Consider the following 22,517-nt stretch of genomic DNA (forward strand, 5'->3'; position numbering starts at 1 on the left):
TTCATATCCTTTCCCCACTTTTGGATGGGGTTGTTTGTTTTTTTCTTGTATATTTGCTTGAGTTCTTTGTAGATTCTGGAAATGAGCCCTTTGTCAGATGATATATACTTGTTTTGATTCCATGATCATAGTTAACATATTTCAAACCACAGACACAATTAATATGCAGAAAGCAATATGTTATACAGAAATATATATGCTATATATGCTATGAAATATGTTCAGGAAACTACATACTGCAATACAGCTAGCTATATTACATTATGAACATATTTCTGTACTTCTCTTGGGTTTACACTTGTTGAAATTTATACTTAAAACAATTAAATTCAGTAGTGGAATTAACTGCTCAAATATTCATACAGGCATCATAGAAAAAATTTCATTTACTTATTTTAGAAAAAATATACAGGATGGAGGAGTGGGTTATAAAACACACCAACCTAGAATGAGAAAAAGAATCCAGCTTCATGAGACGTAACTGAGAAGAGCCTATAGTTCTTTATGTGATCAATACAGAAGTGATCAACTGGAAGACAGTGTTCAATTCTTTAAGATGAGTTTGTGCCCACAAAAAGAGGTGGTCATATAGACCAGACACCACTAGAAGTTTACAGATCTTGGTATCCTTTCTGAAAAAAATCCCCAAACTGATCCTTAGGTACTAAAATCAAGACTCTTATATGTCAATGTTTATGCAATGATTTTTATTTCATTAATCACAGGGTCTTATTTGCACTGGCTATAAGTTTTAAAGTATTTACTGGGAAACCTGTCCATGGTGAATTGACTCTAAAGCTGGGAAGTTTCATATGAAACCAAGGGAGCTAGCTCTGTGGTTCGTGAGCGAGCTCAAATTCATAGAACAGCTGCTAGAGGAGGGACACTTTGTTTTCACAACTGAATGTATGCCAAGTACCAAAAAACAGGAGCTGCAGGAGCATGAGTCATGATTATTTAGTGAGAAGAGTTTGTCAATATTTCGGTGTATGCCCATAAACGTGGATACCATATACCCCTATCTATTTAGCAACAAATAATTTAAGATGTGTATTTTAATCTTTCTTCTGAACAGAGGATAACTGGCTAAAACATAGTGTCTACTAAGTATTCAGATGTCACAGGAGTGAAATAACAAAAGCCTTTCAATTTAAAAATTTCATGTAGATAATTTATACATAATGCTCATTGTAAGGGACAAAGACGTCTGCATTTAAGCACAAAACAGTTTATACTGACCAATGTGTTGATTCTACTTACGTTCTTTTACCATTTAGAGTATGACATATATTTTTTAAATGGTGCTAAACATTATTAGGTATTTTTTAAATTTGTCATCACTTGCAAAGAAAAATACTTTTTTTCCTATTGTTTCCCCTCCAAATAATAGCAATTTTAAAATACTTTATCTCAACGTGAATTCAGAATAAAGGATAATAGAGTGACAAGATGGATACATAAGAATATGAAATTGTTATTAAGACAAAGACAACTGCTATGTTCATTTACATATCAGAACGAATATTTGCAGGGTATTGAAATCCAGGTGGCATGTGGGATAAAGAAATACCATGTAGCCAACAACTGAGCCTGAACTCTGCTTGGAGAATCAGGCCCTCTGAAGTGACATTTTATTTCTCTTTTAGGGCCACATCATTATCTGGGCTCCCTGTAGCTCTTCCACTACAGATGTAGGAAACATTTCAATCTCAATATTTTGTTTTTATAGCTCTCCCTTGTAAAAGGAAAGCCAACATTTCATATGCTTTTTCTTACACTCAGCTGTGTACCAGATAAAGCAATAAAACTGCCAATGCCTGCCTTTGCCTTGATCTTCATCAAGTCCATACAGTCAACCAGGAAGGATTTAGAGCACCTACTATGAGCAAGGCCCATTCTGCCACCACAAAAGCAGAGGCTGCTGCATTCCCTTTTCAGAATGTCTCCGATTGTAGTGGTCACATAAGCTATGTTAAGTGAAAGATTTCTATTTTTTTCATTGCTAAATATAACTCAGGAGAGCATTTATAGAATAAATTTCTTATTTTATTTGTTACAAGTGCTCTTAAGTTTTTAAAATCATTTTTATATAGTTGATCAGGAAATGGTTTTAGATGCTATATGTGGACATCATTTTCTTGGAAAAATAAATAATAAAGTTTTTTTCTCAAGAAAATATGACAACTTTTACATTTTTGGAGGAAGTTGTTTACTAATAACAAAGAATTGCAGAATCTCCCTGGCACTATATAAATATTGAAAGATAGAGTGAATATGTTTCCATTTGTATTTCTAAATGTTCCATACTAGAAATGAAAAGACCAAAGAGACTCTCTTGAAATATTAATTTTCTAGATAATTTTTTTCTGTCATTTCATTTATTTTTAAATATATTCTGGTAGCTTATTTCAATGTATGATACAAAAAGCAGATGTTATTTTCTTTCAGTAATCATTATTCATGTAGGTTTATAATGATGCTCTGAATTGGAAAAAAATATAACTAACCAGCAGAACAAATTTATTTTACAAAATTTTGAATAAGTTGGTCTAATATACCTAGATAATCTTATTATCCCATACTTTAAAAGCAGGACATGTTGCTGTAGAAATATATATATATATTTTGCTTCCATAAATATTTATAGGTTTAAAATTGAGAACTCCCAATTTATATTTAAAATTTCTAACAGAAAAAGACATTACATTATGAAAATATTAACATCAAGGAAGATCAACAACAAAATCATTGTTCATTTATCTCACTATTATGTGAAGTAATAGTATTGCAAGAAGAAAAAAGGTAGACTGAAAAATGGCTATTACATCTGTTTTCCAGATTTTAAGCTCATTAACTGCTATTATCACAAGGTTACTATACTCTTTAATCTAATGTGCCTGACAGCTAATTGTCATTGAATGAATATTGTAGAAGAAACTGTATTTAATATCTCTCTCAAGTGGTTCCTTTATTTGCTTGGAGTTTTTTTTTTTTCTTTAGGCTCTATTTCCATCATTTTGAATTTTTCCCCTGCAAACTACATACAGTGGACAAATTATAAGTATGTTAAAGTAATAAGTGAAAAAATATAAATCAATTATTTACAAGTACACTCAAATGTACCAAGTATACTTGTAAATGTGTTGATGATTTTACAATAAAACTCATCCCAATTTAAATTTTTTAGCTTAATGTGGGTATAATTTATGTACAGTAAGCAGCACATATTTAAAGTAAATGATGTGGAAAATTTTGACACATTTTTACATGTGACAAATTTTGAGAAATGATGTATATCCATCAACAAAATCATGATAATGAACATATTCATAACCCTTCCCCAAAATTCCTCATAACTCTTTCTGACCTCTCTCTCCCATCTCTCCTCACAACTCCACTTCAGGCCAAACAACTACTGATCTACTTTCTGTAACTACAAATTAGTTTGCATTTTTTAGAATTTAGATTAATAAAATCTTATTTTAGGTACATTTTGTCTTCCTTTTTTTCACTTACAATAATTTTGAGATTTCTCTATCTTGATAGGTGTATTGAAAGTTTATTTCTTTTTATTATTGAATAGATGTCCATCGTGGGAATAAACCATAACTGTTCATTCATGCACGTATTTATGAACACTGGAGTTGTTGCCAGCTTTGAGTTATCACAAAAGTTGTTATGAACATTTACGTGCAAGTCTTTGTGTGGATATGTGATTTAATTTGTGTTGGATAAAATCTCCAACTATAATTTTGTGCAATTTTCAATTTGTATTTGCAGTTCTATCAGTTTTTCTCTGGTGTATTTTGAAATTCTGTTATGAAATGTTAGATTGTTACAATTTTTATATGTTCTTGCCCTTTTCTTAGTATAAAAATAAGCTTTTGTATTCCTGATAATATCTTTGCTCTAAAATGTATTTTGTCTGAAATGGAATTAATTTTCTAATGCTGGATAAAAATTATCACACATTTAGTGATGTAAGACAGCACCCATTTATTATCTCACAATTGCCTTGTGCCAGAAGAGTGGGCAATACTTAGCTACATCCTCTGGTCAGGGTCTCACAAGGCTGCAGTTAAAGTGTTGGTAAGGATGAGCTATCATCTGGAGGCTTGACTGGGCAAGAGCACACGATCTCAGGTACATTCAGGTTGTTGGCAGAACTCATTTCCTTGAAGGCATACGTTTGCAGTCTCTGGCATTTTGCTCATTGTCAGCTGGAGGCTGTTCTTGGGTCCCAGGGGTTAGCCACAGTTTCTAGAGGCTGCTTAGATCTCATTCGAGGTTCTCCAACATGGCCACTTATGTCATCTAGCTCTCGAGGAGAGTCTCTCTCCTCAGATGAAGCCTATTCCTTCTACTGAGTCAGAATCACTCAGGGAGATCATGTTTTTAGTTACCTCAAAATCAACTGATTGTGTCTTGATAATTAATTATATCTGAAAATTGTCTTTTTCTTTGGCATTCTCTATTTTCTGAAGCAAGTCAGAATTCTTGCTCACATTTAAGGGAAGGAAATTAAACAAGGTATAAACACCAGGTGGTAAGGATTACTGGGGTTTCCCTAAGGGTTGTCAACCACAGATACTAATAGAGTTTCTTCAGCTTTCTTTTGATTCGTGCTACTAGCTGTATTGGCTTTTTTTGTTAATTTAAAGTTTTTTGTTGCTATGATGGATGTTGATTAAGCTACCATATTGTTGGTTCTTATTTTTTAATCTGCTCTCCTAATCTCGAGTTTTAAATTTTTGATATTTACATTTAATATGAATGTTAATAAGGTTTTTAAATCTGTCACGTTTCTGTTTTCTATTTATTTATATGTTATTGGTTCTTCTCTTTTTCTTCTTTTTGAATAATGTAATTTTTTATGATTCTATCTCATTTTCTTTGTTTTGGTTAATTATCTATTACTCTTTTTGCTTTAGTGTGCCTATGTTTGCTTTAGGATTTATAGTATACCTCTATAATTTATCATGATTTCACATATTTTGTAAAATCTTACAATAGTATGTTTTCATTTTCTCTCTTCTAGTATTTTGCTTATTTTTAAAAATATGTATTACCTCTGCGTATTGTATGAACTTCGTACTACCTCTGGTATCTTTTCTTTGTCCTTAAGAAATTATTTAACATTTCTTGTAGAGAAAATCACTGATTCTGCTTTTTTACATTTTTATATCTGTTGAACCTTTATTTTACCTATGTTTTTATTTGTTTTTTTATTCATTCATTGATTTGAGACAGGGTCTTGCTCTATCACCCAGGCTGGAGTGCAATGATGTGATCACAGCTCTCACTGCAGCCTCTACCTCTCAGGCTCAATCAATATGTTCACCTCAGCCTCCCAAGTAGCTGTTACTACAGGTGTACGCCACCATGCCTAGCTAATTTTTTGTAGAGATGGGGTTTCGTCATGTTACCCAGGCTGGTCTTGAACTCTTAGGTTCAAGCAGTCTGTCCACCTTGGCCTCCCAAAGTTCTGGGATTACAGGCATGAGCCACTGTGCCTGGCCTACCTTTGTTTTTAGAAAACAATTTTTCTTGGTATACATTTTTAGTTTAAAAGATATGCTCTTTCAAGATATGTACATTGAAAAGTCTGCTGTCACTCTTGTTTTGGTTTTACTAAAAATATCCACCCCTCCCCCAACCTCTATCCAACTGTTTTGAAGATATTCTTTTTATCAGTCATTTTAAGCAATGTGATTATGTGCCTTTCTTTCATTGTTTTTATTTGAGCAAGGATTATTGAACATCTTATATCTGTAGGGTTTTCTTGAGCTTGTGACATCTGTTGACTACAAGGAGCAGTAGTCTCAGGGTGTCCAGTCACTGCATTATTTGCAGACATTAAGGTCACCCAGAGACATGACTCTCACAAGTACCTGATAAATCAATGATTTACTCATGCAGAGAAGAGACATGGCAAGATTGATGTCAAGTGTGATTGTTATTCCTCAATAGCCAGCAGCTCTTGCCCTGCAGCCAACACAGGACAATGTTCCACACACAATTCTCTAGAGCTGCAGGTGAAGGGCCCTGTTTTCTCCCCACCAGGAACAGATATAGCAGTGGGGATGGCCAGTTAACACATGACACACACATCTTAAGCAGAATAAAGTAGCTTCAAGCCCAGACTATGAAAAGATATTCACAAAAAAATGCAATAAGTCCAGCAGTCTTTGAGGGTTCCTATGTCCACATAAGAACATGTTGTTCCAGCCCAAGACACACTCAAACAGCCATGCAACAGTCAAGTAAGATGCACCCAACTGTCTTTCCCAAAAGTTTGTATTTTCGTTAAACATAGAAAAATTCTATCCATTATTTCTTCAAATATTTTTGTAACCCACTTTCCAAAATCTCCAATGATATATAAGGGCGGTCCTGTGACACTTTCCCAGAGGTTACTAATATTTTATATAATTTTATTTCTGTTTATTCCTTTGTGTTTTATTTTAGGTAGGTTCTTTGTCATCAAGTTCAGATTTTTTTTTTTTTTTATATTACTTTTGGCAGTGTCTGCTGTCAATCCTATCTAGTGTTTTTTTTTTTTTTTTTTTTAAATCGTAGACATTATAGTTTTCTACTTTAGAAGCTGGATTTTGGTCTTTTAAAATATATTTTACATCATCACTTAACATGCTTCATCTTTTTTCTACCTTCTTGAATATATAATGTAAAATTATAATAACTGTTTTCATGATCTTGTTTACTATTTCTCTTATTTGTGTACTTTCTTGGTTTTCTAAGTTATTGATTTTTCTGCTTATTATGTAAGTGTCATATTTTGCCTTTTTTGTGTGTCGGGTAATTTTGGATTAGAAACCAAATGCTGTGGATTTTGCCCTTTTTCGTTGGTGCATATTGTGTATTCCTATAAACATTCTTGAATTTGTTCTCGTATAAAGCTAACTTGTTTGAATATGGTTAGACTCTTTTAAGTATTGTTTTTAGGTTTTGTGGAACCTGAACAACTTTTAGTCTAGGGCTTTTTTGACTCCCTGCTGAGACAATATCTTTTTAAGAAGTCTTTGTGATGCCCTGTGAAGAAGTTTTTCCACTTTGACTGGTGGGAACATGAACTTTCCCTGGTCCTGTTGATCCTTGGTATTGCTCTCTGTCCTCTTTCCGTTATTTCTTTTCTGGCTTCAATGCTTTGTGTTATGCCTTCATTAATCAGTAGTAAGCTGAAAACTGGTAGCCGACTCTGTGCTCTTTTCAAGAGGTTTTGCTCCATGCTTCTCTCCTCTCTTTACACTCTGCTCTGTGGAATAGAACTTCCTGAACTCTCCAGACTGCCTAGTCCTTCCCTGCAACTCAGACAGGTGCCACCAGGCTTGACCTTCTCCCTCTTCCTGCATGTCAGCCTCATAACTCTATCCAGGCACTAAGCATGAGAAATTGTAAGGCTCAACTTGTTTGTTCACCCTCTATCAGGATCGCTGTTCTGTTTTGCCTGATGTCTAGTGTATGAAAATCATTTTTTGATATAATTTTACACAAATTTAATCTGACTCCTGTTACTCTATATTGGCTGCAGGAAGAAATCCCCAATTCAAATTTAAAAGTTACATTTTGTTTTGAAATCTAGAAATAGGTTAAAATACGTGTCTCATGATGTTTTAGAGTTACAGACATCTCATTACATTTTAGGTATCATTTATAGATTTGCTAATTTTTAGCTTTAAATCATTTTATAAATTTTAATGGATTATATGAAAACTCAACAGAAAACTTTAAGTTTTAATTTTGTTTGATCTGTATTCAAATATATGATAATAATTTTACGAAAGCAAATTTTGAACCAAATTAGTTTACATTCTTTAACAGAAGACATGATTAAACATTCTATAGAAGTAAAAAATTGGAAACACATGAATTTTTCCCCCATAGCTGTGAAGAAGTAGAAGAAAACATACACTTTGGAAACTGCACATTTTGAATAGATACGAGTATCCTGGATGTAAACACTTAATAAACTTGAGTTGCAGTTTTTAGTTATATTCATTTTCTTGCTACACAGCTTGGAGAATTGACTAATTCTTTCTCTTCTGCTTTCTTTCTCTCTCTGTCTCTCAATGTTCTTTAAAATTTGTTTTTACAGTGTGGCCTAATTTGTTTATTTTTACTATGTAGAGGTCATTATTCGGGCATTGTTAAAAGTTTATATTGTGACACTGTGACAGATAACAACTAGCAGGCCAGATGCCTGGTGACATGCTAACTCAATGTCAACACTCTAATGACCCTAATAAAGGAGAACAAATGAAACAAAAGATCATCATAGAGGGCATCAGAACCAAATTATAATGGACATCATATGATCAGGGATGACTTTGGGGAATATTAAAACAAGGAAAAATTAACAAAATGACTGATATCAGTGTTGACAGGTATCAACAGATGTTTGCTTGCCTCTGGCAAAATAAGAATCAGAAACAGAAGTAGGATTTCTGTATTTCTGACCATTTATCAGCTACCACAACTACCTTTTAGCTAAATTATCAAGAAATAGTTTAGCTTAAATCATGGTATACAAAGAAAATAGAACATCACAATTTTTTTTTTAAATGCAAAGAGGTAACTACATGAAAACAAATTATGTAATTTAGGATTTTATAATCATGAATAATAAAATGCCTTATATAATTATTATCTAAAACCTCTACTGCATATAAGCATCGATTTGTGTAATAACTTGTCTAAATTTTGACTTTAGTATTCGATATTTAGTGCTTTTAAGAATTTTGAAAGGTAGCTCAACAAATAAAATGTTGATTGTAGAATCAGACTTTTTTTTTTAGAATCCTGGCTTCACCAAAACCTTAACCTGTTTTGTGATACTACGACAAAATACCTGAGACTGGGCAATTTAGAAATAATAGAAATTTATTTTTTTCACAGCTCTAGAGGCTAGGAAGTACAAGATCAAGGCATTGGTACGTTTGGTTGTCTGGTGAGGGCTCTGGAGGTAAGCTTTGTTCTAACAGGGCAAGAGAGTTGAATGCTGCCTGAAGCTTCTTTTATAAGGGCCTTAATTCTATTCACGAAGAAGAAATGCTTGTGGCCTAGTCACTTATCAAATGCCTCACCTCTTGCTACTGTCACATTAGCAACACTTGAGTTTTTGAGCGGATATGTCCAAACCACAACAACCACTTTCTAACTATGTGAACTTGTGCCAATTAGCTAACTTTTGTGTGGCTGAATTTGTTTGTTTTTAAAGGGGTATCAAAACTATATCTACTTTAGAGAGTTGTTATGAGGAATGAATCAGTTAATACAAGCAAAGCTCTTAGAGCAATGTCTGGTATTTAGAGACATTCAATAAATATTAGACAATAGTATTGATATTTCCACTGATACATTATGAAGTTCAATTATTCACACTGTCTTGCTCTAAAAGAAAGTATATCCCTCCCTATGTTGCCACAGCTTCATCCACCCAGCCTTTAGGCCTTAGGCATTATCTCCTGTAATCATTTTCAGAGAAAAGAAAAATTGCTCTTGCCTTACAGAAGTATCTCATGGCACATTGGTTTAAGGCATAAATGGTCTGCGTTGCCCTTACAGTTCCATACTCGGGAGAGTCTGACCACCAATAAAGCAGGAATATTATAGTGAAAAAAAAATCACAAGCAAGACATCTTCTTTTCTTTATTAAGGATTTCCTGAGGATTCTTTCATACCTCCTAGCATGCTATAGATACAGTACGCACCTTGAAATTTCTTGGATCTCTGGCTCCTAAGACCCAGTCACAGATACACCCATTCTCCAGCCTAACAGAATTGGAAAGCTTGTCTTATTTTAAATCTACGTCTTTTGGATTATTTTAATAAGTAGATAGGTTTAGCACCACCAAATGGGAGATTTTATATATATATACACACACACACATATACACATATACTGTATACGTTTATATTTTATATATTTATAAAATATATATTTTAAATTTAAACTCATTTCAAATCTCTACATATTATATATATTCCAAATTGAAATCATATATATTGGTTTTTAAAGTGTGTGTGTATATACATATATATATGTGTGTATTTATATATGTATACATAAAACTTCTTTAAAATCCAAATATGCACAGTATTGTTGTGACTGTTTCATTTTGTTTCTTTTGAGATGGAGTCTTGTTGTCATCCAGGCAGGAGTGCAGTGGTGTGATCTCTGCTCACTGCAACTTCTATCTCCCAGGTTCAAGCACTTCTCCTGTCTCAGCCTCCCGAGTAGCTGCGATTACAGATGGGCACCACCGTGCCTGGCTAATTTTTGCATTTTTACTAGAGACAGGGTTTGGCAATTTGGACCAGGCTGGTCTCAGACGCCTGACCTCAGGTGATCTGCCCGCCTTGGCTTTCCAAAATGCTGAGATTACAGGCTTGAGCCACTGTGCCCAGCAGTGACTGTTTTCTTAATGGCAGGAGGGTGTAAGATATCCTAGGAAAAAGGTGCCCTATGTGATATAGACTGCTGGAACCCAAAAAACTTCACTGAAGGACTACTGGAATTTATGGCCTTCTCTTTGGAATAATGTATCTTACCAAACTCTCTAGAGTAGCAGTTGACAAATTTCTTTCCATAAAGAGCCAGATAGTAAATGTTTTAGACTTTGTTAGACATGTCACAACTACTCACCTTAATAGTCAGAGCATGAAAGCAGCCATAGAAAATATGTAAGTGAATATGCGTGGTGGTAGTTCAATAAAACTTGATTTACAAAAACAGATAATGGGTTGGATTGGTTCCACAGGCTTTGTTTTTTTCTGTTGTTCCCTGGGGGAATCCACTACATCTAGCTGTCCAGACTGATGTCATCGATATAGCAGAGCAGCATGAGGCCCTCCCTGTGGAATGATAAGGCTGATGGCTCAACTTCGACAAAACTAGAGAACTATATATTCAGCCTGTGCAGCGAAGAAGTACTCTGCCACATAAAAGCAAACCACTTCTGGTGTTTTCAGGATAATAGTTTAGAGATAATAAAGTGTTCCCAAGAAAATAGATACATCGTAAAATAAGCTGGATTAATTTTCTTTAGTGGACTGACATCTGAAATGCAATTGATATCTGAATGACTACTAGCTTAAACTTATTACTTATTGATTTAATTGAAACTTGTCTTGTTTTTACATTAAATGAGCACATTAATAGGCTTGTTCTAGGAATCACTGCTAAAGAATCTTTCAAATCTTTTTTTTTTTTTTTTTTTTTTTTTGGTGTTTCTCCAGTTTGACTCTTCCTATATGGTAATAAGGGCCCATAATATGTATGTAGGACACCAGTAAAAGGAATCTGCTAATTTTTAGAAAAATTTATTTTAATTACACAATGAGGAACTGGGGATAACACTGATTGTTCCTGCTGGGCTATCTGAAGGAAATGTAGGGACAAAATAGAACCAATTATTTGACTTCCAAAAGACCTCCTCTGACCGTTAGATATCAGTTGAATTTTGAGTGTTCAGAAATTAGTGTTATCTTACTGCCACAGTCAAATATTTGCAAATAAAGTAAGTATATTTATTTCATGTTTTTTTTTTTTTTTTTGGCTATATTTCACCTAGAAATTATGGTAACTGAACTTTATTTATCATGGACTACTCTTGAGTTCAAGGTTTTATAAACATGATGAGCCAACCATTAGAAGGATGGCTAACTAAGCAAGGTTACACATTAAGTCTAAAATTTCTGGTAAGCACACATCCATAAACAAATATAGTCAACTGTAAAATAAAATTATGACACCTTCTTCTCTTCTTGCCAAAGAACTTCAGAATTCAATCCTGCACAGCTTCTCTAGGTTTTTGTTGATGTGGATTATAAGGTTTTCTGATTCTTTTAGTGTGCCTTTATATGAATTTTGCTTTGTATTGTCCCATCTCAGCATGTGCTGAGATCAAATGCTATTTACAGACTTCAAGAAAATAATAGGTGAGGGAAGTGGAAGCTGAGGGAGTGGCTTGAAAGAGATGGGGACAACCTTATCAGATATGGAAGAAATAATTGATTTATATACAAGAAATCTTGGTGGGATTAAAGATCTGGGATGCTCACCATCCCTTAAATCCCTCTCCACATGTCTCTAATTCTAATTTTGGGGACCCCACTTCTCAATGAATGGCAGGACTTCCATAAAACAGACTGACAAGGCTGTGATTTTTATCAACACTGCCATTTAGATACCCACATCAAGTGTCAGATTTTGAGTTTCTTTTTGGCGTTATCACTCTTGTGCCACCAAAAAATAAGAGATTATTTGAACATTGCCTTATAAATGTGTCTATTTTCAGGCTCTGTCTTGGCATTAAAATGTATAGATTTAGTCTTATTTTGCTCTTTCTTGAAACCTTCCTATACTCCACAAGCAGCTATAGCAACACAGAATCCTTCACTTCTTGATCACATTCAAACTGTTCCATGATAGGGGTAAAATGGTCCGTGAAAGTTTGAAGAGTAGATTAAGCCAGAGCCAAGAGTCACACTGGGATTGAAGCAAAGAGACTAGACTATGGCAGTATCTTTGAGGTTGCTGATCACAGTTAATATCGCCCGATTGAGTTACAGAGGGTAGGAAGTTCCCACCATTAGTAAAGAAATGAACCTGATACTTGCTATTTGTTGATATTATTATATAATATATACGTGTATACATATTATTTAACAGTATATATACTATTAAATTTTCAATTTTTAATAAAATTTTAAAATTTTCATTATATATATATAGTGTGTGTGTGTATATATATATATACACACACTAATAAAATTTTAAAAAGGGAATTAGAAATGAGGCCCCTTGAAAGGCAGAGATGTTCACTGGAAGCTCAAGATTTAAAACACTCATGAAGGGCTAAAACTGTAGCCTCAAACAAATGACAAGATATACCTTGCTCTTGGATTGGGTGTTTCAACATCATCAAGATGTCAATTCTTTCTGAGTTTTCTTAAAATTTTAATGCTATGCTAGTTAAGCTGCCAATGAAGTATTTTGGGAAAGCTAGATGTATTGATTATAAATTTCATTTAAGTAAGTCATTAAGACTAGCCAGAACAATCTTAACAAAAAGCAATGATTTGAAGTAGATGCTAGATCTAGGTTTATAAAATCTGTTGTACACTCTTTTATTTAAAATAATAAAGTGCTGGTATATGAATAAGCGGAGAGTAAATAAAACACGAAAAAGTTCCACAAATACCTAAATATCTATATACATTTGGTATTTGATAAAGATGACATTTTTTAAATCGTTAGAGGTAACAGTGGTTTCTTCAGTAAGTGGTGTTGCACCGAGAGCCATTTAAAAATATATGCCAGCATTTGAATAACATGAATTTGAAAAACATGAGAAAGTAACTAAGTACAAGTTAAATAGAGGTGTTGATTAAGTACATATGAAATAACATGTATGTATGGATACATATGTATACACATACAGAAACAAAATGCAAGTACAGAATAATGTTTCTGATATTTTCCATTCATATAAAATAAGAAAAATAATTAAGTAAAAATATTTATGGGCTTTTGCTTAGTTTTGGAAAACAGCATTAGCATTTCACATCATAAACCTTAGAATGTTAAATCCTAAAGTATTTTTTTTTTAAATTTACCAATGAGGGCATGAGGACTAGGGAGAAAGAAGTAGGGATGAATGAGTTACTTATTTGTGTATGTATTTTTATATATTTGAAATGCCTCCATATAATATTTTATATATTAAGATTTCATAGATTAAGAGAGGAAGCATATTACAATATGGAAAAAATATATACCTAACAGTTTAACACATTTATACACACAAACACATACAGGTGCATGTAAAATGAAAGAAAACAAACACTGATTCAAATTACTTTTGATCACATAACTTCAATTATTTATATTAATATTAGCAGAGTACATTTTAAGAATAAAGTTTCACCAAAATCTGTGAAAGTATATTTGGCAGTGTTAATATTTGAACTAATGTTGGGGTCGGTGATTTTGAACCTCTTGTTTATATAGCCTGTTGAATAAAGTCTATTAATGAATATGCTTACAAATATAACTATTGGGTGCTGAGCTTAATACCTGGGTGATGAAATAATATTTATAATAGACTGTAATCCTAGCACTTTAGGAGGACGAGGAGGGCGGATCGTTTGAACTCACAAGTTCGAGACCAGCCTGGGCAACAGGGTGAAACCTCATTTCTACAAAAAGTACAAAAATTAGCCAGGCATGGTGGCATGTGCCTGTAGTCCCAGCTACTCTGGAGGCTGAGATGGGAGGATGGCTTGAACCCGGGAGGCAGAGGTTGCAGTGGGCTGAGATGGGGCCACAGCATTCCAGCCTGGGCTAGAAAGTGAGACCTTCCCTTTCTCTCTCTGTCTCTCTCTCTTTCTGTCTCTCTCTCTCACAGACACACACACACACGCACACACATACGCACAAAAAAAGAAAGAAAAAATATGTACAACAAACCCCCGTGACACATGTTTACCTATGTAACAAACCTTCACATGTACCCTCAAACCTAAAATAAAAATAAAAAAACACAAGAAATTGGAAAAATCTAATAGATTATTAAAGGACTATATATAAAACAAGGTAAACATAACATAAATAAGCTATTATAATAAAAGAAGGAGAGGTAAAATAATCAAGATTTAAGCAAAATCTGTGATATTAAATTTGGCTTTAGTAACAATAGCACATATGATTGATATATACACACATACACACACACACACACATGTTTTTTAATGTGTCTGCTAGCGCGGCCCACTGTAAGGCCCTAGAGTTTGTGAGGATACGGTAGTAAAATAAAGAAGCCTAGCAACCATCGTACATTTTCTACATACAATTGCCCACTAAAATTTTCCAGGGATATTTGGAGTCCTGCTCTGGAGCTGGTCTGCACAAAGTGAGTCTGCGAAATTTTGTGTTAGAAACCAAGGAATCTCAGAGATGAAGATGTTGTTACAACAGGAGGAAACTTGCAGAGGCTCTCCTAAGTCAACTTTGTGTCAAAATCAATGTCCAAAAAAGATGTTGGTAATTTAGTGAAACACTGAAAAAATAAAATCTGTTGCTCTGAAGTGATATAAGAAGGAGAAGGGTAGGGTGGGGCGAGGTGAGCTGACTCCTTTGCTACCAATGGAAATGATGATTTCATCATCTCATTCTGTAAAGTGGGGATTAATAGGAAAGAATTAGGTATTCGCCCTCAATTTTCAGAAAGAATGCTATGTCAATTATACTTGAAAGGAGGAAAAATGCTTGTTTAAAGAGAATTCAGTTAATTTATAAGCTAGTAAATGCTTATAAATATATAAATATATATACATATATATACGTGTGTGTGTGTGTGTGTGTATGTGTGTGTGTGTGTGTGTTTATGTGTGTGTGTGTATAATTTTTTTCGAGATGGAGTCTCAACTTGGTCGCCCAGGCTGGAGTCCAGTGGCACGATCTCCACTCACTGCAACCTCTGCCTCCCAGGCTCAAGGAATTTTTGTGTTTCCTGAGTAGCTGCGATTACTAGTGCATGCCACCATGCCCAGCTAGGTTTTTTTTTTTTTTTTTTTGCAATTTGTTTTTATTTTTATTCTAAGTAGAGATAGGACTTTACCTTTTGGGTCCAGCTGATCTCCACGTCCTGACCTCAAGTGATCGGCCAGCCTCGGTCTCCCAAAGTGCTGGGGTTACAGGTGTGCACCACTGCATCTCTCCAAAAATTTAAAAATTACTTTTCTACCACTCCAGTGGAAAAATTGAATAGGAAAAGATCTTTAATAAATGCTAAGAGTTTTTAGTGAAATTTGTTGATAATCATGATGTTTACACAGTTTCAAATATCTGCCTGAATCTTAATTGCTATTTGCAAAGGGGAAAACATCTTGGAAATTAATAGATCTGGTGGCAACCACGGTGACCAAATTTTCAAAGTTAGCATTATAAAAGGTGAGACAATTTGACATGACTTGCTTCCTGATTGAGACAGTATAAAGTACTGACAACAACATATGTTTGATCTATGCATACATTACAGATATGTTAAATCAAGCCAACTAACATATCTATCACCTTACCAATTTATCATGCTTTTGTGTTGTGCAAATGTTAAAAATCTCTTGTTAAACAATTTTGTAATGTATGCCACATTTTTATTAACTGAAGTCACCATGCTGTGCAATGGATGACCAAGAGCTTCCTGCAGTCTGAAACTTTGTGCTCTTATTTTAATAGACATCTCCTGTTTCCTAATTCTTCTCCTTCCCCCAGCCTCTGGTAACCCCTTTTCTTCTCTGTTTCCAAGTGATCAATTTTTTTATATGGATACCACAATTATTATTTGCCAATTAAAATAAATAAATGTATACAAAAAGGGAAAGCAAAAAGTAATAACACTTGCCACAAATATTTTTACATGAATCTATCCACACTCTCAGACTTAACAGCTTGTTTAGAAAAAATAAATAGGTAAACAAATGTTATGGCTCCATAAGAGAAACCATTAGGCAAATTAAAAACTGTGTAACTTTCCTTGTTGAAAACACTGGAGTATGAAGAAGAGGCATAATAAAATGTGCTTACCTCTAGAGGGCATAGCTGACTCCCTAGAGCAGGAAAGAAGCTTGTAGTTTGTTATTTTTTTAACCATATGTATGATGACATTTATTATAATATTAATTTGGAAATCGAAAATAAATCAATGTTTTTAAAAAAAGAGTAGTTAGATGCAAATGACTCAAAGGGAATATAAGTTGTAAATGTTTCTTAGACCTACCAAATGAATATTATACAGTGCTTGATTTGTTTATGACTTGGAAAAATATATGTATCAGTTCATGACACTGTTTGACTCTATTATTCTGAAGGTCAAACTATAGAAAATGATTTTCTTGGAAAATGAAATATAGTCCTTTACCTGAAGCATGCGCAGAAGGATATATGTACCTATAGGATATTAAAAATTATTCAGAATATGTTATTAAATGGTTTTCTCAAAGAAAAATATAATGAAAAACATGGCTTTTATCTATGTCCCTCAAAAGACAAAAAACTGAAAATATTTGCACAACAAATACGACCTTGCCCTTCAGCAGGGCTCCCCAGCTTGTACCTTCACAGAGGTACAGAAGAAGAGATGTCTTCAAGGACTCTTCACACGTGGCTCAAAACTGACTCAGAGAATCTTCTGCCCTGTTAAACTGGAGAAAGTGACTGACACAGCATATTCAAGGAATGGGAAATAGACTCTATTTCTTGTTGAGAGGAACTTCAAAGTCTCATTTCAAGGGACATAACTCAGGTGGTGGGGGAAAACTTTTTTTTTAATCAATCAGCCAAACCATAATAAAATTAATCTAGGCTAACAATAAAGGATGTACAGAGGATAATATTGAAACTGAGGTCCCTTTTGTAATATAATTTTGTTCTAAATATAATTGCATTATATTTAGATTTGTATTACTGAAATTTGTATAACTGAAAATGTAAAAGCAACATTATATATGGCTTCCATCATCAAAAAGTATCCCTTATCCAATAAGATAAGGGGCACTTTTCCATGTTTCATCTTAAACATAAAAAGAAAATGAGAGAAAGAAAGTCGGAGAAGTGTTTATTTCATAGAAGTGTTTATAAGAATAACACAACACCTAATTTAATAAATTAGGTGCTGGGCACGGTGCCTCACGCCTGTAAATCAGCACTTTGGGAGGCTGAAGTTGGTGGATCACGAGGTCCAGAGATCGAGACCATCCTGGCCAACATGGTGAAACCCTGTTTTTACTAAAAATACAAAAAATTAGCCTGGTGTGGTGGCGGGCACCTATAGTCCCAGCTACTCAGGAGGCTGAGGTAGGAGATCTTGCCACTGCACTCCAGCCTTGGCGACAGAGCAAGACTCCCTCTGGAAAAAAAAAAAAAAAAAAAAAAATTAGGACATGTAGACCAGGTGCGTTGGCTCACCCTTGTAATCCTAGCACTTTGGGAGGCCCAGGCGGGTTTATGACCTCCCAGGCGGGTTTATGACCTAAGGTCAGGAGTTCGAGACCAGCCTGTTCAACATGGTGAAACCCCGTCACTACTAAAAATACAAAAAAATTAGCTGGGCATTGTGGTGGGTGCCTGTAATCCCAGCTACTCAGGAGGCTGAGGCAGGAGAATGGCGTGAACCCAGGAGGCAGAGGTTGCAGTAAGCCGCGATCACACCATTGCACTCCAGCTTGGGCAACAAGAGTGAAATTCCATCTCAAAATTAATAAATAAATAAATAAAATAAAAATAAAAAAGGACATCTAGTATTTCATTTGATTCCTGATATAAACCAAATCTGTCAAATATTTTCTCACATTTTCAGCTGTAACTGAATGTTATTTATTAATTATGCAGATTTTTTTGGTATTTTAGTTCTCCAAAATGAGCTTCTTATTTTCATTATTTGCAATCTTTATTGTGACCAGGCTGATATATTATCTCTGTTATAGCTTTCTCTGTAATAGAGATTCTTTTAAATAGTTTAAGAGAATAAAAATGTACTTATTTAGTAACCAAAGCACAGAGAAAACTGTAATAGGGAAAATACATCATCATTAACTTTGGTTGAAATGCTGAATATTTTTAAGATAAAGAGTGAGGTGAAAATTTTAAAAATGCATTTTTCCATGTAAGCATTTGTAATGACTAGATGCAAAATTGCTTGAAAAGGATATAGTGATGTGAACATAATTTTAACTTTGGGAGAAATATATAGATTTAGTTATACAGATTTCTATCAAACATTATAGAGAACCAATAAAACGATAAAAGTACGGCTAGATAAAAATAATGTCTCCAAAATCAACTCTATAAGAAAAAACAAATCTAAGTCAGATGATAAAATATTAAACACAACCACACATACACATTTGAATACTATCAACTGGTATTTTTGATGTATGTAAACAAAAAAGTTTACAAGTATTTTTAGTACTATATAACATTTAAAATTATAATTAGAAGACTTGTTATTATCTGTACTAGATGACATACTTGTGAAAAGTAACATTATCTTTCATTTATTTATTTCTTTCCATTCACATTTGATGAATATCATAATTTCAGAAAGGACTCGAATGAATATATTTTTAGTGGCTTTTAATCGTACACTCTCAAAGTGCAAAATGCTCTTAACAGTTACTAGAAAAAAACGATTGTTTTGTGACCTATGAAAATTTTTGTGAAAACAGTCTCCTATTATGGGTTATACGTGGGTAGAAAAATGAAAACAATAGCAAAACTAGTGCATATTTAGTATATTTTAAGATAAAATATCAGAAACATTGAGAGAAAATATTTATGTTTTTGTAAAAAAATTACGAGTGGTTTGAAGAGAGCCAGCACTCTTCTCTTGGTATAATTTCAGGGTGCAGAGTGTGGCCAACTGCCTCTCTTACAGTTCGCATCAGTTTGCAACATTTTATCCTTTGCACATGCAATGTCATAAAATGTTTCTAAGAATTTCTTTAATGGGCAGGTTTTGTTGATGTTACTTTTCCTTGCGTGCTTGCATCCTTTTTTTCATAGCCACTTTATTCATTATGGCTAATTATTTCTGCATTGTTTTATGTAATTCTGAAAGTCCGTGTATTAGGAACTATTAGGATGCTGATTTTCTGGATGAGAAAACTGAGGCACAGAAATGTAAAGTAACTTTCCAATGCTACCATTAGCAGAAGATAGAACCAGGATTCAAGACTCGAGCAATTTATCCCTACAAGAGGCTTAAATCATTCTGAGAAGTGAAGCCAGCTGGACTTCCCGTGGTGAGTGGCGACTTGGAGAACTTCTCTGTCTAGCTAAAAGATTGTAAATGCACCAATCAGCACTCTGTATAAATGGACCAACCAACACTCTGTAAAATGGATCAATCAGCACTCTGTAAAATGGACCAATCAATGCTCTGCAAAATGGACCAATCAGCAGGACGTGGGCAGGGACCAATGGGGGGGCGGGGATAAAAGCTGGGCACCCCCAGCCGGCGGCAGTAGCAGCAGTAGCCGCCGCCAGCTGGGATCCGGTTCTGCATTGTGGGGACTGTGTTCTTTCGCTCTTCACAGTAAGTCTTGCTGCTGCTCGTTCTTTGGGTCAGCATCATCTTTAAGAGCTATAACACTTGCCGCTAAGGTCTGCGGCTACATTTTTGAAGTCAGTGAGACCATGAACCCACCAGAAGGAAAAAACTCTGGACATAACACTCACTGCGGAGGTGGGCGGTTTCATTCTTGAAGTCAGTGAGACCAAGAACCCACCAGAAGGAACCAAGTCTGGACGTACTTTAACCACATGTCCAATAATCTGTGTGATTAAAAAGTCTCAACACCTTGGCCCTGCCCCAGAACAATTTCTGAAGATGAGGCTCAGGCATTGTGTTTTAAAAGCTTCTCAGACGACTCTAATGAACGGCCATGATTGGTAAGTACTGCTTCTGAGCCACCATGCATTACCAATAAGCATTAGCAGCATTGAAAACGTGAAGGAGAAATGACACTCCTCAGTAACTGTTGTTAAGACAGTTGGAAACAATTAAGGTTGGATATCTACCGTACACATTTGGCTTGTGAAATTCCTAATGGTTCAATCACTCAATGTGTGAGTTGTTACTATGTAATTCAAATATAAAATGTGACAGAATAGGTACTCATGTTTACACTGGGGACGAGAGAGAAAAAGCCAAAAATCAACGATAACAACAAGAAAACAAAAACCGCAAGAGTAAAAGATTGCCCGCAAAATTAAACTCAAATTAGAGTTTTTAAACTCAAAAGCACTCTTTTAATTACCGAGTGCTTTTAAACTCAAATTAAAAGCACTCTTTTAATTGCTTATGGTCACTAAATGGATTGTTTTTTCAATCTTTGTATTTTAAAGTCTGTGACAAAGCAGTACTCTGGCTAAAACAGCGCCATCACACGGGTCCCGCTGGGACTGCCTTCAGCTAGACTATTTCATGCTGCATGATACTGTATCAGCCAGTGTTCTAATACATGAAGAATGTTTTAAACTTTTTTTTGATAATTTAAATTTTACAACTTGGCTGTGGATTTTGTAAACTCAGAAAACCTGGGACTGGTCTCAGTTAATTTTGAAAGTTTATTTTGCCAAGGTTGAGGATGCTCTCCCCTGACACAGCAGCAGGAGGTCCTGACAACACGCCCAAGGTGTTGGGGCACAGCTTGGTTTTATACATTTTAGGGCGATATGAGAAATCAATCAATATATGTAAGAAGTATATTGGTTTGGTGTGGAAAGGTGGGACAACTTGAAGCAAAGGCAGGAAGACTCAAAGTGGGGAGGAGGCTTCCAGGTCACAGATAGGTGAGAGACAAACAGTTGTGTTTTTTTGAGTTTCTGATTAGCCTTTCCAAAGGAGGCAATCAGATATGCATTGATTTCAGGGAGCAGAGGAATAACCGCATAGAAGGAGAGGCAGGTTTGCCCTAAACAGTTTCCAGCTTGAGTTTTCCTTTTAGATTTTGGTGATTTTGGGGGCCCAAGATACTTTCTTTCACAATTTTTAAGAAAATAATTTTTCTTCATTTTAAAAGAAGCCTCAAATGGCATTAATAAAGCTTTTTTAATACTTTTGAGTAGAAAAGCATTATGATCTGCACTATTCATTGAAAAATTGTGAATTTTTTAAGCTATTTTAAAAAATAATATTCGTTCTTGACAAAATGGTGTCCATGTAGCATTTCCAGGAAAAAGTAAATCAGTATGAATAATGGAGAGGGATATATTCACTGCAGCTGCTGTAGTAAATGAATGGCTGGAACTTTGTTTAGTAGAATAATTTATCAATAATTAATCAGTTATACATATTTGGCATAAACACATGTAAATATGCTCTTATCAAGTGTCACAAAAATAGGGAATGTATTGTTTTTTAAAATCTTTGTATTTATGGAATATAACTACACATTTAAGCAACAAGGTTGAAAGAAATCCTTTATTTTTAATAATTTTGTTCTCAATTTCAGACAATAGCTTAAAGGAAAAATGCTCTCAGTAAGTTCAGCTCCACAACTAAAGCAAATCTTTGGTTTAAAAAACTTATTTTGAGAATTACCAAGTTGAGTATAAAAGCAGCATTTTACTTTGATACAATCACATTTTGATTACTTTCTAAAAGACACCATGTTATCGTTTTTGTGTATGGTGAGAACACTTAATTTGGGATCTAGTTTCTTAACAAATTTTTTAATATTCAGTACAGTGTTGTTAATTACAGGCAGAATGTTTTACAGAGGAACTCTGGAATTTATTTATCTTGCATGACTGAAACTTTATGCTCATTGAGTAACTCGCGATGTGTTCCTTCCCCAGACCCTGGTTACTACCATTCTAGTTTCTGCTTCTACAAATTTGACTATTTTAGACACCTCATATGAGTGAGATCATACAATATTTGTCCTTTTGTGTCGTGCTTATATTACTGAACAAAATGTCCTCCAGTTTCACT

This window comes from Piliocolobus tephrosceles, chromosome 18, assembly GCF_002776525.5.
Source record: "Piliocolobus tephrosceles isolate RC106 chromosome 18, ASM277652v3, whole genome shotgun sequence".
NCBI classification, from domain to species: Eukaryota; Metazoa; Chordata; class Mammalia; order Primates; family Cercopithecidae; genus Piliocolobus; species Piliocolobus tephrosceles.